This window comes from Neolamprologus multifasciatus, chromosome 5 (genome assembly GCF_963576455.1).
Source record: "Neolamprologus multifasciatus chromosome 5, fNeoMul1.2, whole genome shotgun sequence".
Classification (NCBI taxonomy): domain Eukaryota; kingdom Metazoa; phylum Chordata; class Actinopteri; order Cichliformes; family Cichlidae; genus Neolamprologus; species Neolamprologus multifasciatus.
Window position 1 is genome coordinate 31125535 of NC_140443.1, and position 27897 is coordinate 31153431.

General features: G+C 40.8%; 1 protein-coding gene across 25 annotated transcripts in view; it reads right to left on the bottom strand.

The window, feature by feature from the left end:
• The window catches only part of foxp1b (forkhead box P1b), a 144587-nt gene that overhangs the window by 49965 nt on the left and 66725 nt on the right, over positions 1-27897 (bottom strand). The window contains exon 1 of one of the 25 annotated variants that reach the window (XM_085160975.1): positions 1-27897. This exon is cut by the window's right edge and continues 566 nt beyond it. The exons of the other annotated variants lie outside the window; for them this stretch is intronic. The gene's annotated coding sequence lies outside the window, so the exon portion shown is untranslated. 25 annotated transcript variants of the gene reach the window in all.

The window sequence follows — 27897 nt, forward strand, 5'->3', positions numbered from 1 at the left end:
AGAAAACACAAATTGTCAAGGACACAAATCAGTTCTTTAGATCCTCCTTTAGCTTGGTCGAACTCCCCTTCAGAAAGCAAATAAAAGACTTTATAGAGGCCTCAAATATCTGTTAAAGGACACGGCCTTCTCAGTGGAAAACAAAATACAGCGCAGTCACATGTTTATTGCTCCAGCTACTCCCTTTTCCCTTACGATAAATAATCAAACATGCCATCCAGAGCAAACAAAGCTGGAGAAAGCTAGGGGGAAAAAAACACAGTGGTCTTGAAAACGGTCAGCGATACCAAGAAAAGCAAGCGTTGTGTTCCCACAGTGAGCTGGCCAGCCTCACACCTCCACCAGTAAACCATCTGGGTAAATAACTGGCCTCATTCTTTCCATGTTCCTCAGACGATTGCTCCCACAATTAAACAAACAGTTAGGGGGCGCATCCAAACTCATCTCATATACGGGCAACCTATTAGCTCTTCTATCAATTTCTTGAGAAGTTTGTAAACTGCAAACGGTATAAGAGAGGGAGTAGAAAAACAGAAGAGAAAAACGTTATAGTCATGTGTGAAAAAGTGAGTGAAACTTGTGAAGGACTGTGTGAAAGTAAGATATCAAACAGGGAACGAGCAAACAGAAAGCTGTGTGTAGACAGAAGAAAAGACGTGCCAGTAAAGTCCTAATGCCAGACAAGTCAGACTGTACTTTAAGTCCGAAAGGGGAGAGACAGCTAGGGGTATGAAGAGAACAGCTGTGTGACCGTTTGTGTGTGGGCGTACGCGCTGACCCTCCCAAACACACGGCTGTCCAATGACATCATGAGTCATAAATATGACCGCAGGCAACAAAGAGGCCACACTGTTGGCATGTCACCGTGCTCGACTTTAGAGGAGAAAAATTCTCCTTCTCTCAGTCTATCTGTGTCCTTCTGTCACGTAAAGATAAATGAGACCATCATATCTCAGTCTGCATGCCTAATTGTTTTTTGCTTTGAAAATTGAGAAGGGGAACCCCCTCAAAACAATCACACTCATAAAGAGAGTGTTGAAATTCAAACTAAGAACAATGTGAGCAAGATTCACTCCCACACATGACGGCAATATTTACATTTTAGGCATCAACTTTTTTACTCCAAAGCAACTCACAATTGCAACTTCAAATCGCAAGGACGTGAACTTAATTGACACTCGGAGGAGATCGGAAAAATACAAATGAATAATAATATTGTTGTCTCTTCTTGTCACGCAGACTGTAAAAAAGAAAAATAAATATTAATAAAATGGTGAGAATCGCTTTTGGGAATTCATGGAATCCCAGAGGCTTTTTGTTTGATTGGTTTATTAAAGATTATGTTATTTTTTTCCATCTTAAGATTTTAGTGGTTGAAAAAATTTTGTTTAAATTATATAAGAAGCTAAAAATCAGATATTTCACGTCAATTTCCTATGCCAGTTACCAAAGTCAAAAGCTTTTAAAACAATATTGATACCTTAAATATATTTAGGAAACGGTGGTGTTATCTTCAGTGTGGTAGCTCTCATAATCTCCAGATTTTCTGTTAGCGCTACATTCTTAAAACTAGACATTCAAATGCGACTTCAAGATGTACTTGCTCTGTAATACCGATATGTGATAAGGAAATTCAAAATGAAATTCGAAAAAAAAAAAGCAAAGAAGCAGTAACAAAATCATTCACTACGCTCAAGGCGTGGTATTACGGGCACATTGAAGAATAAACAAAGTGTGCTGTTTTCTTTTTCCTTGTAACTGATGACACATGCAGTGAAATGTGTGTGTGGTGTGTGAGTCTGGGTTTACAACCGAGGGTGTTGGAACAAAGAGAGTTGAGTCAACAGGATATGATAGGAAGTTCAGACAGTAATGGATGAAAAGATACATTTCTGGGAAGTCTTTCCTCACTGTCATCAGAGTATAAAGAAAAGAAAAGCGCAGAAAGAAAAAAGGTCTTTTAGGGAAAAGTAGATAAGACATTGTGACAATGAAAATAAAATCTTTATATTTTAGAATATAAGTATATATTTATATTTGCTATAATGTTCAAAAAACTATTAACAACTCCATTATCTTACTCAGTGCATCCCATGCATGCCAAATTAACCCAAGGCTGTTTAGTTGTGTGTATCACACATAAATAGTAATAATATGACTATTATGACTGCATTAAGGTAATGCCTCAGCTTAAAGCACAGGAGTCACAGGCAGTTTAAACAATAACAGCATTCTGCCACATTGCATGAAACGAGAAAATTACGAACACAGCCTTCCACTTTTCACGTCAACAGCTTCATCAAATTATACTTCCAATTAAAGGGCAATAATTATGTGATCGTGCCCTTGAAAACACAGTCGATGATCATCTTGACATAGGCAAATTAACTGAAATCATATTGCAGCCCGACAGCAAATACGTCGGCGTAATGAGGATCTTACTTTTGACGGTCAGAGCTGCAACAACAGTAAACTCATGTTGGCATAAAGAGACTAAAAGGTGAGCAAGCTGAGAAGCTGTGTTGTGAGGTCAGCCTCGGGGTTAGGAATGTTGTTTTCAGCTCATTTTAGAAAACCTGCTGGAGGTGGCATGTCTTTGAGAGGCCTAATACTGGGTTTAAAAAATGTATTGTGTACCGTCATTGCAATGTTTACACACCGACTCCTCTGTTTCAGAGGTCTCATTCCCTTCCCCTCCACCTCTGGAGTTTATCTTCTTTTGATCTCACATTCAAAGGAACTGGATGCATCATACACATGCAAGAGCTGCCCCAGACAAAATGTGATCAACTGGAAACTAGCACGCAGACTCTGAATCATGGTGAAGTGAAACATCTTATTTTGTCGATAAGGGCTAAATGAGCGAGCTAAAAAAGTGTTTAGGCTAGTTCTCTCTTTTGTAAAAACAAGAGAGAAAAATTCTGAAATAATATTGTTATAGTTTTGGTTTTATAAACAAGACATGACTTCTCTTATGGTGTACAGCTGTTAAGCAGCGAAATAATCCCTGCTTGTCTTTGTCACACAGCAATAAAGTGAACATCTTTGGACTTTGGATCTTAAAGACGTCACTCTGATCGACAGTTCATACTACCGCTTTGCACCAGCTGACTCACAAAACAGGATTTCTCAAAACCCCGCTGCGTATCTCCAAGATTTTGATTCCGTGATGATGATGATTTGTTATTCTTTAATGTGGAAACTAATTTAATAATCCCATTTTGTCTTACAGGTGAAGTTCAGCTGGATTGAACCATGACATATGTGTGACTTAAAACTTGTACTCTGACAAACAACTGATAAACAACAACCCTGAAGGGGAATCGACACACAAAGCCACTAACAGCGATATGGTGACAAGAGATCACAGATAGTCAATGACTGAGCAACTTCAAACACAATCATGGTTGGCAGCTGAAAGACGACAAGACCCAAGTTAAACTTTTCTAAACTAATTAAAAAATCTATCTTATACTTGAAGAGTCCATTATATGTAGAGTTTGCTTTTTAATGCCTATTGGCTACTTTGTCAAAAGAAGAATATACCAAGCAATATTCACTTCAGTCACTTCAGTGTCACAAGCAAAGCAGACTACATGTTGTATTGTTGGCTACAATAGCACACAAATGTCTTCATGACCTCCAGCCATCAGAGTTATTAAAGACTACTGATGGCAGGTTCACTAAAACAACAGAAAGATTTGTAAGTTATCCGACTAATGTGGCAAATGTTGCCATTGGTTGTGATGACATCTCCACAGGCCGCAGCTATATTGGTCTAAAACCAGTAAACAAGGACCTGTGTATTACTGAGCTTTCATTTGTATATTTGTACTATGGTCTAATGCAGGGGTGTCCAACTCCAGGCCTTACCAGGCCTCTGGAGAACTTCAACACATGTTGAGGAGGTGTGTCAGCTGTGTTGGACCAAGGACACATCTAAAACCTGCAGGACACCGGCCCTTGAGGCCTGGAGTTGGGCACCCCTGGTCTAATGTAATGCAATCTGAATCCAAAATCTTAAATCTTAAAAGATCGACTGTGGCGATTAACATGGCTCATGCCTTTGTGGTGGCATAAATGATCACAGTGTAATTTTGGGATGTGCAGTGCCTTTGTATGAAAGTATAAATATAAGGTCTGAATTTTCAGCATGGCACAAGCGGGCAAAATGCACTTTGAGTGGGCAGTGAACTAGAAAAAGAACTATATAAATGCCATTTCGAGTCTGCACTGCCAACGGCCACAGAAGACTATGACTGCAAATATCACTCATATGTCTTTGCTCACTATGAAGCCAGAAATGTTATATATCCCATGTATGTAAAGAGAAAAAAGTGAGGGGAAAACAGTGTGTATGTTGAATCAGTTTCTGCTTAAACAAACAAGACTACAGTAGTCCTATTATAATCTCAAACTGAGGTTCTTTGTCAGGTGAGCTTGTTACGGGAATAAGGACACAACTGCAAAGACAGACGCCTACATTCATACACCAAACATACATTCATTGTTTGTGAGTTAACATGAAGACAAATACACACACACACAAACCGTAAAGGGAGTGAACCCTCTAGGTGCTTTTGATTAGAAAACACCCTCCAGCACATAACAACATTTTATCAGCAACAAAGACATTGCAATTTGGTATCCTTGTCATTTGAAATCCTCTTTTATTTTCCACATTTCAAATGTGTTCAAAGTTCACATCCTCTTCCCCATGTTAACACAACTTCCTCAATAAACAACAGGCGTTTTATCTGCATCTACTTTCACAGCATATTAGTGAATAGAGGCAGGAGCGTCTCTCATGTCCCTGGGCTATCACGCTGTGATAAGGGAACTGCTAAGTACTGGATGTCTTTATGTGCAGTCTGCACATGTGGATTATTTACAGGCTTTGGGGTTTCCTGCTGCTAAAGCCAGCTCTGGGTGTCTTACAAATCCCAGCTCAGAGCATTGCCACACAGTCAAGTCTGCTCTCTGTTGAATCCCTTGCTGCACCTTTTCCCACTACAAACAAAACCCAGACATAATTCAGACAGGTTTCTCTGTTTCCTCTTTGTACAACTTTCATGCAACATTCAAATGGTGCACAAACAACCCCAAAATAAGGAACGGATTACACCAATCACTCAAGTTGCGTTAGATGTGACGGATGCATCATAGACGAATTAAGTCCTACGGCTGTCACGCAGACAAGAAGCTTGGTAAAAGTATGAAAAATAGATATGATCTGGATAAATGTTGAGGAAAAACTATTCAAGGTGTGTCCATTAAGAATCTGACAGTGGAAAATGACAGGAAAAGTGTTGTTTGTTCAGGCCAATCAAAAGAAAGACCTTTCTATTGCTCAATATATGTTGGGCTCCTCTCTCCATGGCTGGGGAAGACCTTGAACGTGAAATGGTTTCAAGCAGATTGCCCCTAATTGCTAGAAGATGTGCAAGCAGGTGTAACCAGATCCCTGCGGCCACTCGAGAAAAAAAAAAGGAGAAAGAACGAGATGTGCATCTGTTTGTGTGCTTCTGCACTTGTGTGAGCGCAGCAGTATATTTACTGAGCGGCCACGTTTCGCTAGGCTTTATTAGGCAGGAGAGCGCGGCTCAGAGACGGGCAGTAACAACACGACTAATAGGTTAGCTCTTAATGTAGTCCAGCTCAGAAGACACTGGGCCCTCTGGTCCCGCTCCGCACCCTCTGCGGGGCTTCAACACCAGCGGCCTAAATGTCAAGGTTATCTGCTTGACTTTCTGACTGGTTGCGCATCTCAACTCACCTGACATTTATCACTTCTGCTGTTTTCTTTTCAAAGACGAGGCCCTCTGCTTCTCAGCGGTAACCAAGCCAAGAGGCCAGCATCATTTCTCGCCAGCTTTCCCATGCAAGTCGCTGCCAAATTTCCTGAAATAATCTTCTTCTACGGGCTACTGAAGAATCCAGCGGTATCCAGTCAGTTCATAAACTGGAAGGGCTGTTGCAGCTCGTGGCAACAAATTTTGTAAAGCCGGAGTCTAACCAATCCTATATTACTGATAACTATTAAGTTAGATAAGCATTGACAATGCAAACAAACTGAAATTGAATTCACTTGGAATTCTTGTCATTTTAATTGAAATGCATGTGTGGTGATTTTTTTTTAAACATGTAAGCGAATAAGCAGCGAGGATCATGTCTATTTATATTAATTGCATTTTTTCCCCTTTCTCTTTTTTCTCAGTAATACAGACGTTTATCTGCAATGCAAAGCAGGGAAAGTCTGGTTTCACAGTAAGTATATAATTAATGCCATTTCCAAAAAGCCACTCCACATGGAAAACAGGCCCTGATGCTCAAACCTTGCGCATTACGGGGCTCTCGCAACAACACTCTCCAGTCTGTGTTTAGATTTCCAAACTAATTCATGTAGAATACATAAATAAATCAACGTTTTATACCCACTTCAAACCATTAGATTCCCTTCCTTCGCTGCACTTTTCAACTAATCTATTAATATTTATGACAACACTAAACATTCTGAATATCCACGTTTAAACAATAAGGCAGTGCGTGCACTTACATAAGACTAAATCCGACTTCAATAAAAACCCCATTTTGTTTATCCAACACACCTCCCCCTTGAATCCCCCCTCTCTCTCCATAACAGGTAATACAGTGCCTGGAAAATATTTTCTGAGCAAAAAGGAAGAAAAAAAGAATGACTAAGAAAAACATGACTAAAGCAAAGTTATTAACTGTGAGTGAAGATAGAAGAGAGGGGGGCTGTGAAGCAGGACTGATGATGGAGGGAGTGGAGTGAAAAAAAGGCTGTGGGGGGGGTGACAGATGGAGGAAGAGAAGAGTGAGAAGCTGGAGGGGGGGTATGGGAGATAGAAAGAGAGGGAAAGAAGAGAATGTAAGAGAGAGGAGGCAGAGGTTGCAGGAGGTGCAGAGCGAAGGGTAAACAGTGCCCCAACCAGGCAGTTCGGGCACTTGGAGCCTGGTACAGAGGGGGTCACCTCCCCCTCCCCCTACTCTCCCTAACCCGGCGAGGTCAGCTAAGCTATGCAGGCCTGACAGCTTCCGTTTGCTGTGTGCTCTGCATTTGTTTGGATTCCCCAGCCTTGCTTAGCCAGCAGCTTAACAACAGATGGCTAAAGAAGGCCTCTATTCAGAGAGGTCTGAATCAGAAAATCACACCAAGAAAAGCACACAAGCTGGAGACAAAACACATAGACACACCGCAAGCACGCACATGCAAATTACATGGATTGTCAGAGTTGCACATGCTGCAAACGGGAGAAGAGTAAATAAGGTTTTTGCTCGCAGCAAACAGTTATTTCGCCGCCACAAAACACACACAAAGACTCAATGTGGAGACATATGTAACGACAACAAGTGACCGCGTATACATGCACAGTGTTTTCTGATTATACCAAACAACTTCCTGGAATGATTCAATAACTGAACAGATCTCAGTGAAAGCATTTCTGTCCTCTGCCATTATTAAACGAATACCGCGTTTATTACAGCTTTAGTGTGGTGTAAACTCATAAACACCCTCCCAGAGTACAAGAGCAACTGTCAACTAAATATTGTTTCTCTCATGAGTCGCTCTTCCACCTCAATTACGCCTTTCAACTTCACAGGCTCAGTATGATAAAGTGGCAGTAAAAATCATTCACATTAATACACCATTGTGCATCTGCTGCTAAAGGTAATTAAAGAAGTAAATGACTCATAAGAATAGACATATTAGCCGCAAAATGAAAGGCAACTGGGCTGCCTCATGAAAATATGTACCATTAAGATACTGCATTTTCATACTGAGGTAATCAGCTCCACTAGCCTGATGCTGATTTAATCCACTCCAGTGGAAAGTCTATCAGCGCACAGCCGCGTGTCACAGCCTCTGTTATGTGTACCCACCAAGAGCTCGGCATTCTACTTCAGCACTGACTGCGAATGGCTTTTCCAAAGGAGTGAGGTCACACACGGGGACATCAGTTGGAGGAAGAGCCTGTGCTTAGGTGTCATTTAGGAGCAGATGGAGGGAAACAGAGAAGGAGCACGAGAGTGAGAAGTCGATATCATCAAAGCTGAAAAGAGTAAAGAAAAAGAGAAGGCAAAAGCGCAAACGACCTGGGAACAATGCAACGGGCAGATCTCAGCACTTCCTCTCCCCCTGACCTTAGCTTTGTGTTCTGAGCATATGATGCCTCAGGATGCCCACCACTGAATCGGCAATAATATCCCCCGAGTTGATAAAGTGAGAGGAAAAGAGCAGAGGCGTGCCAACTGTGCTGGGTACTTTAGATGGACTGTTAGAAAACACACACTCCTGCCGATTGCATCTTTGTTGGAAGTGTTGCATCACTTTGTAGCAAGGAGTGTTGTGCTTGGGAAAATGGGTGCTTCCAAAACCCAGCGTGAGACCTAGAATACTGTGAGCAGATTTTATCATGCGTGAATGATATTGTTTAGAATGGGAAGCTCTATCTGCCCTGGTCTCATAGACGGAGGACTCACCATTATCGATACACTCGAGACTCGTGAGATACGACCAGTAAAACCCCTAAATCTTCCAATTTAGTTGTGGTGAATATAGATGAATGTATTCTGCACAAGTACAAGAAGGAGTTTAAGGAGGGGAAGAATGAGTTGCTACAGTCACGGAAGGTCACAGCGCTCGGGGCCTGAACCGACGGCCCGTGCTGACTGCTGACCACTCTGTGGGCCCGAGACCACGAGGCATGTTGATTAACTCAGAATAGATGCAAAAGCAACTCATGTAGATGAATAATCCCACTAATCAGTAAAGCAGACAACAAGCGTGACACTCCCTACAGCAAATTTTTAACTCTTCCCTTGAAGATGGATTGGAAATGTCAAGTGGCCAAAGAGCAGGCGAGCATCCTGTTGATTTGATTAAGGAACTAGAACTACAATCTGTCTTCTTGAAGTAAATAAGCTTTTATGTATCTTGCTTTAAACAACCATACTACAGCCTTTATAGTATTTCTCTAGTTTCTGACTGTACATGTTTTCCCACTGGCACTCACTGCCTTGAACTGCTCTGACCTGAGACCTAACACATCATGAGCTGCCGAGGGAGAATTCCCAGTGTGTGTGTGTGTGTGTTGAACGAAAGTTCCTCCGAAGGAGAAGATTTTCTATAAATCACAGGCCAGTCCAATTGGCTATGGATTTAGTTGCAGCGGGGAGAGACAGCTCCCTGGGAATAGCAGTGTCTCTGTTGAAGTCATTCCAAGATGGGTAATATGATCCTATGCCGCCAGGAATAAAGGAAGGGAAGAGAAAAGCAGGGGAAAAAATCTGATTGCCCCGGCCATAAAGAGGAGTAATCTCCAGCAGTGTCCAGACACATCACCCGTCACACTGGACTGTAATGTATTTCAGTCTCACAGGCAGATGATGTGACACATGGTGAGCCTCACTTTTTTCGGTGGTTTTCTCTTATTCTAGAAATTATTAACCTTCATTGACTTGGTGGGAAGATATGGAAGGTAAATGGAATGAAAGAAACAAAAGTTTGCCAGTTCTGGTGCCTCACTCTCTCGTCTTGGTAGACTCCTTGCTGATGAACACCGAACAGCCACATCATTAATACCCCTACCAAGTGAAGTGAACCGTTAATCAGCCTGTTAGACTACAATGCTATGCTGGGAAACCATAAGCTGTTACTCACGTGGTTGTCACTTTGACATATACCACTCACCTTAACGCTGTTGCCAACCAAACAGCATTTCCCCTCATGGCTGGAGCCTATCCCAGAAGAATAATGTGCTGTAGGCGGCTGCCATCAGGAACAGCTTGAGGAACATGACAAAGAAAAATCAAGGCATGAACCGAGCCTCTACACTCAACAGATCCCAAACTGATTGCGCGTCTGCGGGATGAGCTGGAACAAAACCGATTCACCGAGGCCCGTCCGCATTAACCGCAGGACCTAAAAGTATCTGCCTGCAACCTTCCAATGTAAACTAGCTGATTAATGAACCTGGAGGTCATACAACTATACCGAAACCCAGTAGAGGTATCTATTCAGAACTGACAGAAAACAACTGACGATTCTTCAGGGCCGAGCATTTAAACCAGGAAATTACAGAATGTTTGGTGCTATTTCAAAAGTTGGCAAGCTCTACAGCACCAACATTTCTGTCTTGTCTTTTTCTTTGCTTAATTAAATGAGGGTTTAGAGTTTCCTTCACCTTTGCGGTAACAACTAACCTCTGGTGATTTTAATTTGAATCTACAAATCTTCCGATCACCCATGCTGGCCAAAGGAGCATCTAGTTCCCAGCTCACAACTCTGGTTTACAAATTCTCTTTCACTTGATCCTTTTTTGGAGTGTTTATGGACTAACAAGTCATTTCATTGCTTTCAGTGTAAGCACTTTCCTCAACCATCTTAAACTTAATTAACATGCAGAGTGCAATGTGGTGACAGAATTGGTCGCCCTCAATCTGCCTGAGCCACCTTCAGCCTTAGGCGCTGAAACCTGCAGGCTGCTGGCTTCAATAAATGTCGCAAGAGAAGATGATCACAACTCAAATTAAGTTATGCACTAAGCTTGAAGGGCTTACATAAACATGTGATGGAAATATTAAACAAAGTCAAACTGAGGAAACAGACGAGGAGAAAAACTATGGGTTTAAAGAAAAAAAAAGCTTCTTGATGCAACTGGAGCATCATTTGAATTAGTGCAATTGGGTGAATAATTTTTGCCAGATGTTGGATTTTCATTGATGAGTGAGCATTGCATATATACAATAAATCACTAGCCTCCTGTTTTTCAGAGAGAGCTACTTAGTAGTGGCTGGCATGCATAAGAAGTAAAATGCAGGAGGCAGAAGTAGCCAAAACAACAAGCACTGCAGGAACCAAGGGCATGTGGGCTATAGAGCTGCTGGGGTGGTGGGCGGGGGGATGACAGACTGCTGTTCAACTCCATTAGCTGCTATGTGAGAGGGGTGCATCTAGCAGCACACGACCTGTGAAGAATCTTAGATCTCACTCTATCTTGGAATGGGGACTGCCGCATTAATTCTAGGAAACTGTAATCTCTCAAGCAAATCAAATTACTCTCATTAAGCGCAAGAAGAAAACTGCCTCTGTAATAAGTATGTATAAAAAGTATTTATTACCAATAATCACCTCTTTAATATGAGCTAGCTTACAATGGCTTTATTTTTGCTGATTAAGTTTAAAAATGGGGTAACAAGGAAGGGCACATGCTCACGGACACATACACAGGACATTCAGACACACGCGCGCACACACAAACAGGCTTCCAAACATGCACACTAATACACAGCTCATGGAGTTTATGAGAGCAGTTGCTACAGTGATTAAAGGGGAGGGTAGAGGGATACAGTGCTTGAGGGCCTTGGAGAGGACATGCCTCACCTAGTCATAAAAACACACCTCTGTCTTTAAGCCAGCGCCAGAATCGCTCTCAGTGGGTTCACTTGGAGGTGAATCACTAAAGAATTTACATGCAAAGTAGCACATGTCATCACCCAGACGGTCCACTTGTGCCTGTATTGTTACACTGTAACTTGGCGTACGCTCAATGACCGCCACATATTTGCGAGGGATTGTGAGGCTGATGGCCTGACCCAGGGCAGGCGCTCTCAGAACAGAGCGATTTCTGAAATATACACATCTGCTGCACACTTCTTTCTTTTTTCCCCCCCTCCACTTTGTAATTTGCATAATTTGTGTATCTAGAAGTCGCGCTATTCCATCACATAGCCAACTATATGTTAATGTTATGCACGTATGATTTTTAAACAGTAAACAAACAAATAACATTGTGGGAAAAACGACTCTGGAGGGAGGTGAAGTCTTTGCTCTTCTTCCAAGATATGACATCATTTCACAAAGTACGAGCTGCCAAGTATAATTGCCCTGCTGGTAAATGGAGGAGACACAGCTTCCCTCCCTCCCTGTTTCTAGTATTTGATTCTTGATTCACATACCCAATTAATTACATCTAAATAAAGCTAACTAAAAGGCAGCTAACAAAAACATATCAAAATGGGCGATAGAGAAAAAAAATTAAAGAAAACAATTTGTCTGTACAAAATCAATTAGGATTGAGGGTCAGTGGGTCATTCATTTACTGGTTCAGCATAATTACCTGTTTTCTTCCCCTCATTTACTTCTTTATTCATCTGGGACACTGATGTCCCTGCAAACCAAACGAACACACTTTTTGTGATTATTCAAATTAAACATCGACTCCTGAGAGAAAACGTCTGACAAGCTACAATGCGGCAAAGCTAATATGCTCTAAAAACAAACTCCCCCGAAGCAAAATGTGGGAATTCTATTAGATGTCAGCCTACATAGTGTAAATTTCAATTTGCTTTGCCCAATCAGGTGATAAATAAAGGGTTTAAAAAAAGAATCAAATTAGAAATCACAATTTGATCTTGTGGAATATGAATTATGATGAAAATCTGCTGAGGCGCTTCTACTTACAGTATGCCTCCATGTCATATGTGCTGCGAGAGGACAGGTTACAGCAGTACTGTTGCCCCGTGGCTACAAATCATTGCTGCTGCTTCTTTGACTGTCTATCAAGGAGGCCGCATCCACTCATGTCTGTACCGTCTGCTATGATTCACAGCAGGAGGAAGGGGGGAGGTGAGACAGAGGAGGAGAATCATGGCTCACTTTAGATTTTCTCCCCTTCTTCTAAAAGAAAGCTGTAAAGACATTTATAAACTGCACTGTGCCTATATAAAGCAGAAGTGTTGGTCTTTTAATAGACAAGGGCATTTATCAAAGAGCAGGCTCAGTTTAGCCTGCCTGCAGAATATCACATTAACACTTTGTAAACATCCACCCATAAAGATAATTATTTTGATTGCAAGACTCTTTCGAGGCTTTCCTTCCCCTCCTCAACATCTGGTGAAAATATGGGACAAGTGCTGGCTTTCTGGCTCCTGCTCAGGTGGTTAAAATAGACTGCACACATGCACGTATAAACAGAGCGGTGGTACATTTTTTCCTTCTCTAGCTTAATTTTCTTTTCTTTTACTTGTGGCAAGTCAGCGAAAAGGCAGAAGCTGCCAGGAAGTGAACCTTTTTCTCTCCAGCCAGAGAGGCTGCTGGGATATGCCTGGACCTGCAGCTGTAGTGAGTATTAAGCGTGATGCTCTGACAGGCAAGGCACGGGCTGTTACAGGTACAAACGGCAACTTTTTTCTCCCATTATGAGCCAACCAGGACTTGGACTCACCTGCAGCTGAAATGCAATGCAATGCCAAAAATGGGCTATCATCTGGGAGGTGGGTACAGAAAGTCAAATGTAATGTTAAAAAACAGCCACTTCTGATTAATATTGTACTCTGTAACTGTTTAGTTTTTGTTTTTTTTACTATATTTCTTTGTGATCCTGGTTGTGTAGTGGAGCCAAATAAAGGAGCGAAGGCCTCAAGAGCATGGGAGATTGTGATAATTGACCAGGATGCTGCTACCAAGGAGTCCCCTGTCCCCTCACCTTCAAATCCCAGCGGCCCCGTTTTCAATTTAACACAAGGCTTGACCAGATTTCACTCATTGCAGGGCTAAGGCACATCTTTGACACTTTTACATTAGAAGCACAGCTTTCTGCTGATTAAAAAACGTCTCTCTACCTCTCTCCTTCTCCCGCTCTATGGCGAGAGGTAATGTGAGAGGGGTGTCCATTTCCTGTCCCTCCTTTCTTTCCAAATCAACCACAAATAACTCACAGCCTCCTGTGCCTATCTTGATTTCACTCTGGAAGATAAGGACACCATTTATTGTTTTCATTGAGCTTGAGTGCTAAGACAGAGAGCACTAAATTACTCTCAGATCGAGATAAATGCACCACAAATCGCTAATTCAATCCATCTTCAATGCTGGTGATGCTTTGAAGAGAGGGGGGCTATCAAAAGATCACACTGTGAAACCGGAATCTGGTGGTGTGATACTGGCTAGAGACCTCATCAAAATGACAAGAAAAACTAACTGTAACCTGAGTTAGAAGTCCCCTTGGAGAGGCAGAGGGCTGCAATAATCTGTTTATGTGTTAAAATAGGAAATTCTCTTTTGTGTGACTCCTTCAAAGCTCTATTAGGCTACGTTCACACTGCAGGTCTTAATGCTCAGTTCAGATTTTTTGATCAAATCCAATTTTTTTGTCTGCTTGTTCACACTACAAATAAAATGCGACAGCAAACCCGCTCTAGTGTGAACCCTCAAAGCGGCCTGCATGCGCAAAAGAAGACGCCACACACAACGCGCTCTGTTTAGACCCAGAGCAAACAATATTGTTTGACTGATGGCCGTTAATATAAAGACTTCGGACTTTACGTTTCCCAATTTTTGCTTTAAGTTGTTTTGTTATTTACATAATAATGTAGATAACCTAATAATGATCCTTATTGCTGTTTTAGAGGAGCGGTGCTTCAAAGGATATTTGCAGATTTCTGTCAGAATCTGCAGATTATACAGTACAAATAAAATGTTTACGTTTCTCCAACGTTGTCTTCCCAACAGTTTCACTGACATCTACACTGGATGGCCAGGAAGCGTTCGCGATGTCTTCTCGGGCGCTGATAATTGGCGTCTGTCTTGTGTCAGTGACGTAAAAGATGGCAGTCGCTTTCTGAAACATCAGATATGTATCGGATTCAGTACCACATACGAAAGTGACCCAGATCGGATTTGAAAATATCGGATTTGTGCGGTTCACACTGTCATACCATGATCGGATATGGGTCGCATAGGGTCGAAAAAATCGGATTTGATGCGCTTTCGCCTGCAGTGTGAACGTAACCTAAGACAATGATTGGATGAACTCAAGGACAGTGTATACAAGTATAACAACGAGCTGGAAATGTGTGTGAAGAGAACCTCTGTTCCCGCTAGTGGTGGGACGTTGGTGAGGGGCCGCAGAGTGGAGAGTATTTACTGATGCGGTTATCTTGTTCTTTGACAGGCAGAATCACTCAATCAGCCGCCGACGGCCGGGTTCAGGCAAGCATTACACGCACATCCCCGTACTTGAGGAGAGGAGGCGTCAGCCGAGCCAGATCTGATCAACAAATGCAGTTCTCCTGTGCCACAGCTATCTGAGATGATGATGATATTATTTGGAAGTGAGCAAAGTGATGGAGACAGCGCGGGGAGAAACACAGAGAGACAGAAGGAGACAGAGCGAGACCTGAAGGTGGAACCTCCTGTAAGGTGCCACTTCTTAAAGGCAAAGTGTCTCTCTGCTGCAAAGCAAGGAGATAACATGCTGATGTATTCTAATAAGATGCCGCACGCCTCACCAACACTCCCTTTAGCAGATCAAAGAGCCAAACATTTAATATGTTGGGGAAAGTCTTGCATTAATTATCAGAAACTTGAATTAAAAATAAAAACTTGTCTGTCCAGTGGAGTTACATACCAATTAAAAACACAATCCTAGCCGAGTCCAAATGACATTTCTAATGATAGCTTTTAAAAATTACTGACATGTACATGTTATTAAAAGGTTAAAGAAATTTGCATTTAGCAATGAGGAAAAAATAAATATAGTGTCGAGTGTGCAGATAAGAGCTCAGTAATTAGGAGGAGGCATTGCAGTGGTGGAAAACATTTGAAGAATAAACCTGGAGTAGTTTGCTTCTTTCTCTGTTGCCCTACAGATATTTTACATTATTCAATCCAAAATACCATCTTTCTGATTCTAACTTTTCTTTTGCATGTTAATGTTTAATAAGAGCCCTTGGCTATCTATGGGCACAATTATTAGATATCCGCAGAGAGAAATTGAAAAATTAATCATACTCTCAATTTTGTACTTCTGTGATCCATTGGAAATGGCTTTAAGAGGGGGAAGCATCTCCCCTGTCACGGGCTTCATCTAAACACAATCAATATGCTGCCAGAGATGAGTTGCTTGTGCAACCAAGACAATTGCGTCAATACTGTAATTAACTGATTATTTATATGTTGGCACTTGTCCTGATGCGCTGCCAAACAGAAATGCTTCTCTCTCTTTCCTGGAACAGAAATACTGAGTGTGTGGGTTAATTACCAAAAACATTACACAACTCTGTCAGCCTTTATCACCCAGGAAGTTGTGTCATATATTGGCCACCTATTATTTGATGACACATGCTAACACACAATCAAACTACTTACAGTGTCATAAAGGAGGAGCACTGAGGTTTTTTTTTATATTTAACAAAATAGCCAGAAGTCTTGCTGTAAGATTTTGCATGCTAATATAATGTACTGAATATAAAATATGCCACTGTGGAGACAAAACCACATTATTTGATATATTCCCACACAATACAAAGTTTTTAAGTGGCACTTTAGCTTTTGAAAAGGAACAAACAGAATAAAATAATGTAATATGCAAAATAACGATAGCTAAAATTTCACTACTGCCTAAGGTTTCCCATAAAATACTGCTTTTGATGTACAGTCCTTTCACTGTGTGTTTAAATTTCAAATCAACTACAGCACACATGCGATTTAAAAAATATCTCTTATTTCTGTTTGGAGTAACAACTGACATATGAGCTACAAAAGCGCCGTAACCAACTGCATCAAACAACATGCTGGAAGCCTGTCAGGCAATGAGACCCTTGGTGAAGAAGGCCCTCTTTAAAATTCTGCCAAATACATCTTTTTATTTTGTGAGTGGTTGTTTTTGCTCTATTGATATTTACAGATGAAACAAATGGAACTTGTGGGGGATCCATCAGTGGCTAGTCGGGCTGTTCGATATAAGGATATATATCGGATGACGATATAAAAACGTCTATCGTTTCATTTTACGCTATCGTTTGTTTCGTGGTGTCGCAAAATAAACTGTTTACGGCAATATTTTTTCATGGTTTTGATGGTCACTGTAGTGGTTATATTAATTTCTTAAAGTTCTCTCTTTCTCTTATATTTAATATAACCACACTACAGACAGACAAGCGCCTGTTTTTATGCGTTTTCGTTAGCAACAGCGACGGTAACACCATCGCGTGTCCGCTTGTTTATGTTCCACATAAACCTTTCACAATAAAGCTCAAGATCCTGTTGACACCTTTCAAAATAAACTGAATCACGTGAAAGAGCAGATTATTTACGGATGAGAAGTAAAAAAGAGCCGCCAGGTGCTAAAAGATAAACCTTAGACTCAAACGTTAGAACAGGCTTTTCCCCGCAGCACGCCGTGTAATAAATACTCACAAAGAAAACGGCGGCCGTTACAACTCATGTCTAAAAATGTATAGTTTCATGCATCCGTTAAAACACTCGACTCCAGCTACATGACGCGCAGCAGGAAACACTTCCCGCAAGTCGAGCTGCACGAGACTCACAGAATTTACAGAAAATGTTACATTTTTGTGATTTATATCGTTATCGGGACGATAGAATTCTTACATCGGGATATGAGATTTTGGTCATATCGCACAGCCCTAGTGGCTAGATAGATTTTTATTTACTTTAAATGAAAAGAAGTGCAGTTTTGATCAAGACTTCCAAATATGTCAATGTTACAAGTTAACCTGGTTAAAAATATATATTTTTAAATAACAGGGGTTTTACATGTGAATCCGTGAATTAAAACAGCTTCGGTGTTTAAGAGTACAGAATCCAGATCAGAGTTTTAGTGCACAACATGCACTGAGACCTGAGTCAAGGTTACTAGTTTCAGGCATTCTGATTTAAAGAATTGGACAGTAGCAGTAAAACCAAACTCACATGTCTGTCTAACACGGCAGTAATGTCAAACAGTTGACTGTGCCTTGGACTAAATCCCAGCTCACCTAAATGGATTAATAAATTGTTGCCAGGAGTTAAATGTGTAACTGACACATTAAAGCGTGCATGGGTGCCAAGCCATCTAAATCATGCTCGTGTTTAGTTCTGTTTCTCAATGAACCACAGTTACACTATTGTTTTAGGTTTTGCACTTAGCTTGGCCATCTGAGAGAAATTACTTGTGTTCCTCGTGTCAGTGAGAACAAGACTCGTGATGGATCATGGGCTTCTCAGTACGCTCCTGTTGGCCTTACTCAATTTCCCCTGCCATGCTTCAACCGAAACCCCCCATCCCACCCACAGACAGTCCACGGACAGAACGGTGTCCTCCTTAAACAACTCTTTCTTTAACATCTGCCCAGAAGCAGTGCTGCTGCCTTTTGTCCACTCACTGTCTCCTAAGGCATGTCATCCAGCTCTAATCAAGCAGAAAATGGTCATAAATATTTCTTTCTGCTAGATTTCACATTCACATTTCACGCAGGGACATGATATTTCCCCCCCCTACCTCCAGGGAGTACCTAATGCAAAAAACAGTCACTTATATTCAAGGCTCATGTTCCTTCAGTCAAATGCAGAACATATTTCCCGTTTGCAGGGAAAAACAAGGGGGGGAAAGGGAGGGAGCAAAGAAAAAAAGCAGAGGAGGGAGACATAAAGGACTGTCTTATTTTCTGTGCCATTTACTGGCTAGTACTTTCACAGCCATCCCATTACATCATGTCAAAGATTGTAAACAAGCAAATAACAACAGCGTATCAGAGACCACAGAGAGGGTGCAGCACCCATTGTCCTGGAGGTCTCGCTGTCACCAGCGATGGAGGGAAAAAACATTTGTTTTCATAGTTCACTTAAATAATATATATCTTTCTTTATAGAGAGAAAAGGTCTGTGCGAGGATTTATTTGAACCATTGTCTCCGGCCTGGCTAAGTATTTATGGCACATGTCATTCACAGGATGCCGAGGTGCCATCACTTTTATTTATGACAAGACATCCCATCATGCCATTTCATTCTCTAAATGGTACACAGCTATTCACCAGTGAATACCGGCCTGTACCATTTTTCTCTCAAATAGAGGCCATGTCAGCGCTGAACGTGCACAGGGGGTTGTTATTAATCACTCATACACACTTTGATGGGTGAATACATGTCAAACAATCAAATTTACTCCAAGAGACCTATACATGGTGTGGCTGTCCATAGATATTTGCTTCAATGAAGGCTCATTTGATCATCAGAACTGGTAGTTTATCATATTTTACCCTCCGTGCAAAAAACATGGCTGTCAACTTTTTTAACATATAACAGAAACAAGGAGTATACACTGTGCACTGATGCTGTACTGACTGAAAGGTTACATCTATCTATCTATCTATTATAAAGGTCAGTCTTCTTGTCATGATGACTATATCACAACCTGTGAAAACAGCTGGATCGTGGCTCTGACGGCAACGTTCCAAACATCTGACGAATCAGCCTTGATCATGTCATCATTAGGGTTCTGGGTCCCAAACCCACGCTACAGATTTAAAGCCAAAATATCTTGTCCAGTTAAAAGAAACAAATGTCCTAGCTTAACTTCATGTAGTTAAAAGCAGATTATAGTTGTAGTTGAGTTTCTTTTCCTCAATGTAAACACATCTGTGCTCGTTCTGCTTCACTGATAATTTTTCCCTGGCATGATTTTTTCAGGTCGTCACATTAACTTTGGTGAAAATAAAGCAAAACTTTAAGAGGTTAAGGTAATGAACGGTCTCTGCGCTCACTTCTTTTTAAGCCATGACTATCTTTCTTACCTCCTATCATTTAGCTTAGACTTGGTCTTAAATACTGAGTCCTTGGGAAGCACAGTTGTTTCAGGGTACTCCAGGGAGCAATATCTGCAGTCTGTGTGCCAACAAATGGCAGCAGGTGGCATTTTGCTACTGTGCAATCACCTAGCTACTGTTAGAACTCTAGAACTTCCTCCTCTGTCACCCAGCATAACCAGGACTTGAAGCAGGATGCCAAGGGTGAACACTGCTGTCTATTACCCGCACTGTGCCAAGAGATTATGAATAAGATATAAAAGTCAGGCTCACTACAGGCTTTTCACATTAGCCCGGCTGTGTAAGGGGATGCCCCCTATGCATACATGTATACAAGCAAGTGCAGGTGCTTGCATGTGTCGTGCACACACATGCACATGCACTTAAACATGCATCCATACATGCATGTGCATCAATATTTTTCATGCACATACAGACTCTATCTGAGGCGACTCTACCTTTGTAGAGACATCTTTTGCACACCCAAAAAAATGCCTTAATCTGCAACAAGGATTATTGGAACAAATAAGTGTTTTAAAAGGGGAGAGTCCCGGTTTCAATTTCAATAGCTCATTTAACCCTTATCTGCCCAAATCCTTAGGGTCCATTCTATGTTAATTGGATCTACATTGCACAAGCATTGGGGGTGTTAACAAGCACAGGCTATGAATATTAATTACCCTGAAGTTTTCTGCACAGGAAAGACTTCACTGATACATATTAATTCTATGAAGTTTTTAAAGTAGTGCTCTCATTAAAAATGAATAGGCACTGCGCTTGAATGTTTTCCCATGAGGAATTGTGCATCCTTAAGTCTATCCCTAATAAATTGGGTCAGATTGGATATCCTTAAAGAACAGCATCTCCTTAAAACGGGATTATTATTCAACTAAATGTAAACATTCTAATCGGGTGAAGAAAGGCTTTTGTTTAAACTGTGTTTTGACAATGGCCATTAAAGCTAGTCATGTCTGAGCGTGTACTTTGCCAACCACAGCCTCCTGAGGCCCTGTTAAAACGGTTACTTATTTACAACACTAAACACACAAGTTGTTCAGCTAAACAGTGCTAAATTACTCTGTTTGCCTGAATGTGTGTGTGTGTGCACGTGTTTCCGTGTGCAATGATTTGTGTGTGCATGTTGATGTGGAGCATTCAGAAGCTGTTGCTGGCACTACTTTAAATAAAACATTGAGGATGCATTAGTCCTCTGGCTAGCCGAGGCCTCTCTCTCTCTCTAAGCCATTTAATACTGAACCTATGCAGACGTGTTTCCCTGTCTGCCTCCAGCCAGCTGCTTCAGACACCTGCTCAAAGTTTAGAGTTGCCCACTTCAGCACAAACACGCACACCATGGCCATCAGTGATGATCCGGGCACCACACAATGAGAGCCACTTCACTCTTCCTAATGGTACCAGCATACACTTGCATCATTTACATGGGAGGCATTTGTACGTCCACACTTCCTTGACAACATTCCACAATTTTTCCACTAGGACAAACAGTGTGTTTCAACTAAAGACTGAGGATGCACCCAATTAATATCATAAATCTGGTTAGGATTGTGACACTATTCGGCCATCTGTTTAGTCCAAAACCCGCATTTACATCCAGCTTGTCAGTAACACCGCTAATACTTCTGAATCAGACACTTTCAACATTATCTTGCTAACATGTTATAAAAAAGAAACCTATTTGGTCATTCAGTTTAGAGAGGTTTGCTGATTAATTAATCCCAACCCTGTCGTCCTTGTACAGATGCAAACACAAAACCTGATGAATTATAGGAAAAATGTTTAGAAAACAGCCTGTACTAACACCAGCTCTTACCTATAAAATTTGGAAAAGTATAAAAAGGCTTTCTGGCGTTTTTATGGCATGGATGAATATCTTCACCATTAAATTACTAAATTTATAAGAATACCAGTGATAAGACAAACTGGTTCTCTTGTCTACACGGAGAAAAGTGAAGCGTCTGTGTCATTTAGTTGAACTGAAGCTTTACATTGTTGCAACAGAAAACTGGGATTTCTGGGTTGAAGGTGTTTATTTCACATTAACTAAATAAAAAATCACTTACCATGGGAAGAAAATCAACAAAAAGCCTGTAGTCTGTAGAGTCAGTGTCAAGCTCTAAGCATCAGATCAGCCAAAGAGACAAGTGGACTCTGTGTTTTTTTTTGTTTGTCTTTTATAGCTCATTTGTATTCAGATACACTCCAGGGAAGTGTAAGGAATTTCTGTTAGATTGTATTGGGAAGGAACAAACTTTAATATGAGAGAAATTAGAAATTAGAACCACAGTATCTGATTTTTCTGTCTGTCATATTCATTTTATTTAAGTAGCCACTGTTTGCACAGTGTTAGAAACATAGTTAATGTTAATGGCTGTTGCATTACCGATCTCATGTTTTAAAGGTGAAAAGGTTTTAAAAAGAGGGGTTTGGTGAGGCTGGGTAGGGAAATCAGTTTTGCTTCATTTCATCTGGTCTGTTTTTTGTTTTTTGTTTTTCTTTCTCTTTATCAGCTGTTGTGTAAATAGAACAATAGTCTTCATTGCTTTATTTTGTAATTTTTATTGTATTTTTTGTACATAAAAGGGAGCTTTTTTTTTTTTTAAACATACCATAATAAATCTGGTCCTTCAAAGAAGAATTTATTTGTATTTCTAGCAAGAGAAATCAGCTCTCGCTTTTGTTTTATAGTGAATTCTGTGGAATAAAATAGATTTTTGTGACGCTCTCTTAAGTAACATTTTGAACAAGGACATAAGAAACCAATTGTCAATTATGTATCAGTAGAAACTCTATTTTATTACACTGACTAAAAAGTTGAAAGAACTTAATAAAATTGCATGTAACAAAATTACAGTGTCCGAAGAGTCCAAAGAACAAATGTACTCGGAAAATGATTTTTTTTAGTTTGTTTCAATGTACATTTATGATTCTGGAAAAATAAATATTTTTGGCTTATTTTAAATACACAGTTACAGTTTTTATTAAATCAGAATTATAGTCTGAGTAAAACTAATAAATGTAGTTGTAACACATTAGAGTAATTTGATTCAAAGTAACATTTTTTTCAGTGTATGTCATTTATTTTTTTAAGTTTATATATATTTTTAATTCTTTGTCTTTTTCTTTGCTAATAGCAATTTTAAAGGTCCAACACATGCAAAAAAAAAACTTTGTGAAAATTTAATTATTTACCATGAATCAACTTTAACTCCATTAACATGTTTTATTTTATGTGGGTGTAAAAAAAAAAAAAAAACCTCAAACCTCTGAGCTACAGGGAAAGACGAACGACTGTGTTTGAATGTGTGTGCGCTTCTAAGTGTGGCCATTCTGATTACCACAATGTCAAACAACTCCTGTAATCCCCCTCCTGCTGCCCACATAGGCAGGGTGTGTAAACAGGATGTCGACCCAAGCAACAGTCAACTATTTTAAACTCTGGGCTTCAGCACACATGTAACCTGCGCTTCATCTCTTGTCAGTCGGACAGCAGCAGCTGGAGGTAGACTCAACAAAATGGATGAGTTCACAGGCTGTTTTGGAAAGCATCCGCAAGCCAAAAATGAGGTGCTGGGTGGTTTACCTCTTGAAAGCTCACTAACAAAACCTGGGTGACAAGAGGATATGAAAAGTTGCACCTAGACTAAACACATTTTGTTTTCAGATTTATAAACGTGTAAAAGCGTTTAAAAAAGAGATACTTCCACTGAGGGAAGTGGGAGCGTTTGTAAAATGGTCAGGATATTTTCAGAGACAGAGTTTGCTTTTTTTCCTTTAATAATTATTTCCCCTTTTTCCCACATAGCAACGCTTTGCTGTTCAATTTTCACCTCCATCTGTGTGATTATTAATCAGATCACACATCAATTGCCAGAACCAGCAAAGAAATTCAGCCTGTAATAAAACTGTCATGTGCTGTGGTATAAAGACAGATGTTGCCAGTTGTGTGATAACATAATTAAACTGTTCTGTGAGGGATTCCATAAAATTATTCAAATTGGACGAGCACTATCATTTTACCAATAAGCAATTTAGGGCAATATGCAGTGTCATAACACTGATGTTATCCTCTCTGCCAGATTTTCCAATAAGCCCGAGCCTTTGCTTGGCCTCCTGTGACAGTATGAACAGTATACATGAAGATACGTGAGAGCTGCTAGAGATGTTGGAGTGTCCTTTCAGTGTGATACACAAACCGCTTCACCATGAAGCCACTATACTGCAGCGAAGCGATTGGTCAAAAAGCGCACACACACAGAGAGAGGACGGCTTTGTCATTCATGTGAAATATTCAGCATCGCACTGCACACGTCTATCTTATTCTGCTGTAGAGCAAATACAGAGATACTGGCAGGAATTCAATTCAAAGGCGCAGCGATAAGGGTGCGTTCTTCTTGTGTAACAGTGTATGTATTTCAATCTGGGCATAGCACGCTCTCTCTTTGCCCTCAGCTCTGCTGCAGAGTGCATACGATTAGCAGAGATCTGAGGCAGAAAATGCTCTCTGGCCTCCTCTCTGACCTGGTGCTGTTAACCCTCTCAGTCTGACCATTAGCCCATAATGTGGACTGGACGCCCAAAACCAGCAGGTCCTACACTTAAAGGCCTGACCTTTGTAACTCTATTCTACGTGAGCATATATATACTATTCACGTCTGTGTGTGCGCACCTGTGTGTGTGTACTAGGAGAGCAAGGCTAATCATGGAACACTTGGCCATCAGAGAACAGTTAAGATTTGCAGTTCCACCTTCACAAGCCTCCACAAGGGACAGTGTATGATTTGCATTATGCAAGCAGAGGATGTGTGCCCACTCAGCTCTTTCTGTGGCCACTGTTATGGACGTCAACCTCACGAAAGACACCTCAACCACACAGGCAGAGAGGAGGAAAACGAAAAAAGTAGCTAGCCGGTCTTATCTTTCAATATGTAGAAAATCTTTAAAAGCACTTGTTGGACAGGGTATGTTAGATGGATGTGTATGCAATAAAAGAAAAGCAGTTATTAATCATTGTTTTAGGTATTTTCTCTCGTGTGAACACCAGCCTAAGTTTATTAAAAGGACTCTTGTAAAGGACAGGATATTAATATTTAATGCTCTACAGTTGCATCACACGAACCAAATTTAGAGCGAAAGAGTAACTCGTGTGTTTAAACAGGTAAGATGCTTTGCTGAAAATGACCACACATCACAGGAAATGTGAATATCGTGAAGACAGCAGCTCTAGAGCTAACAGGGTGTCCTTGAGAATATTACTGTCACCGTGCATTTATGTGACAACTCCAGCTGCACAACACCGTTTCCTGTTGCAAAATCATTTAAATCACAAATCACAAAACAGGTTATTGCAAAACTTTTTCATACTATTGCTTTTGTTTTATTTTCGCCCCTGCAGTATCTTCACTTCCTCATGTGGATAACGTTAAAACCACAACTTCTGCAACACAAACAAAAACAGAAAGCAAATAAACAGTGTGGTTCAGGGCTGCAGACACGTGTGCTATGAAAAGAAAAAAACTGCACATGCTATAATAGAGACATTTATTAATAACACATGGGTAACAGTGAACACAACGAGCATAGCAACAAGATGCACAACAAATGTTTACAAGGGCACCCAGTTGTCTAACTATTACAACACAACAGACAGGACATTGAGTTCCTCCTATAGAGAAATCTGCTGAATTTCAACAGCATCTCGGGGAAAAAAGAGAAGAAACGCAACACCTTTTTCACCCTAAAAAAATATTTGACTTACTAATAGACATGCTTAATTCAAGCTTATGGTCCACTTCCCCCAAATCTGACTAGTCAACAAGATGAATTCCCCTGTCAGAATCAAGATGATCAAACAGATTACAATTATTTCATCCCCCATCTTTATTAATGAGGACTGTCTTTCATAGTTATGTTCCCTAATAAGAATAAATGATATGCCACTGCCAGGTTTGTTGTTCCGGCTCACTCGAGGGACTCTCAGACATTTGCACTTTGAGTCTGAAAACATTTTAGATTGATTTTTGCGTCACCTAAAGGGGTAATGGCACCTTGCATGTGTTGTGGAGAACAAAGAACGCAGGAAAAAAAACTCTCAGTGTGTCAGTTAGAGGCATATTAGTGCAAGCCACAAATAAAACTTAAAAGAACGACTGTGAAATGTCACAAAAGTAAAAAGTTATCGAGTAACTGAGTGAAGATCGTAATGCCCCGGGGACAATTAACATGGTTCATGGTGCGTAAGGGAAAATCCTCGGCTAGGCTAATGGGAGAATAAAAAGACTGCCTGCCTGTCTTGCCAGTAACACTACCATGGTAAGTAGCCTATCAAAGTCCAGTGCCAGGAGCTGAGAGTGAGACATCTCGTCCTTCGTTCCCATCCGCGCGTCATTTATCACAGGCAACAATTAATACACCTCCCTGCATGCGGGCCACACAAATTAACCACTGGATTTGTTCAAACGGCATGAACCAGGAATTATTTCTGCATTTGCTACAGTAGAGAAAATGTTTCCGCAATATATGGAAGCAGGATGGAGAGAGTTGCTGGTTTCTCCTTTCTTTAAATGCCAAGGCAGATGCTGGAGAGCAATAGTTCTTTTTGGACGACTTGAAAACAGGGAGCATGCTTGGACGACTGGCTCTATTCTAGTGGGAAGGCTTTATTTCCATCCCTTGTTGGTGTCAAGTGCACATCCATGACATTTTTCTCGCCCGTTCTCTCCCTCTCCCCTGCCTCGCATTTATCAAAGTTGTAACCCTGTTGTCTTTGCAGAGCGAATCAGAATGTGCCCCTGGCAAAGAATGAAGGAAAAGTCAACAGGAATTAAGTTTCACTGCAACTGTTTACTCAACTGTGGCCTGCAGTTATTGAAATTTTATCCATGGTTTTGTGTGACTACTGCAGTAATGAATTCAGTATGGCTGTGATTTTCTCACTGACGACATGCTCGTTCGGAGCTGGAAAAAAGATGGGTGGGAGGTGGGGTCTGGGGTCTAACTGGGGTAGTGGGGATGATCTGGAGAGGCCTAAAGGCTTCACAGACTAAGGCTGAGAATCAGAACACACACTGACTCATCCTTTGTACTTACTGAACAATCAACACTTCTCCTACCACTTACAAAGAGGAAATGGAATTAACAGGGGCATCTTGCACCAAAACAAGCACCACACTTCTAAGATGACGACACCTAAAGCATTATGTTGCTTTGAGTGTATGTTTGACCAATTAATTATATTTACATACACCCATTCTCTACAATAAAAAGGGAAAAAACAAACATTTTTTTAAACAATTCAAAAACATGACTACTGACAAATAGTGACCTTACAGGGTTGTGCCAGTCCAAAGCCCAAAAGCTCCTGTAAAATTAGTGGCTTATTGTTCCTGATTTTAGACATAAATAAATGCTAAACAAGTTAAAATTTGTAGTAAACAATCATGCAAACGTTATGACTTCATTTAATTTGACCTGTTCAATGCTTACATGGATTAAAACATCCCTTCTGATATATCAATACATGGTAGCTTCCCTTTCATGGTGGTACTGGGAAATAAATCCTCCAGTATCTCTGTCCTCCTGTGTGCAGAGCTACAGACTGGTACCCCTGCTGTTCTGTCTGTGCTAGCACATGATCTGCAATTAGCATTATAGCGAGGGGAAAGTGCTATAAGTGCATATAGCTGGTGTTACAAAGATCCTGGCAAAAGCCCTGGACATCTTACTGCTGAAGTGAAACCTGAGCTACACGTCTGAAATTTCACAATAAAATTTATGTTATGTCTAAACATCACCTAAAATGCCAAGCAATGACTCTTTAAACGGCTAAGCTATTTTGTCCTATTATCAAAATGTTCCCATCATTTCCGAAAAACAGAACCGTTCATCAGTAGCCAAATATCACAGCATGAACACCGTGATGATTGTGTTCAAAGATGATAAATGATAATACTGAGTTATTGCTCAGCTCTATGTGTTACAATGCCATTTCCCTCTTGTTCCATGCTACAGCTTTGTTTGCCTCCCTGTAAAAATGCTGATGGATGCGCTGTGACAACAGACAACGGCACAGAGCCGTGCATCATCACCAAACAGCTCCTGACAACAACCCTAGTTGTGCTGTCGCAAAGACCAAGATAGTAGAAGACACACTGATCTTTTCAGTGTTGTTTCTTTAAACGCAGTGTCGTGTGCCACACATAACGCTGACACCAACAGAAAGAGCTTGTCTGTTTGCCTCAAGTCTGAGATGGTGAAAATGTTTCGGCTTC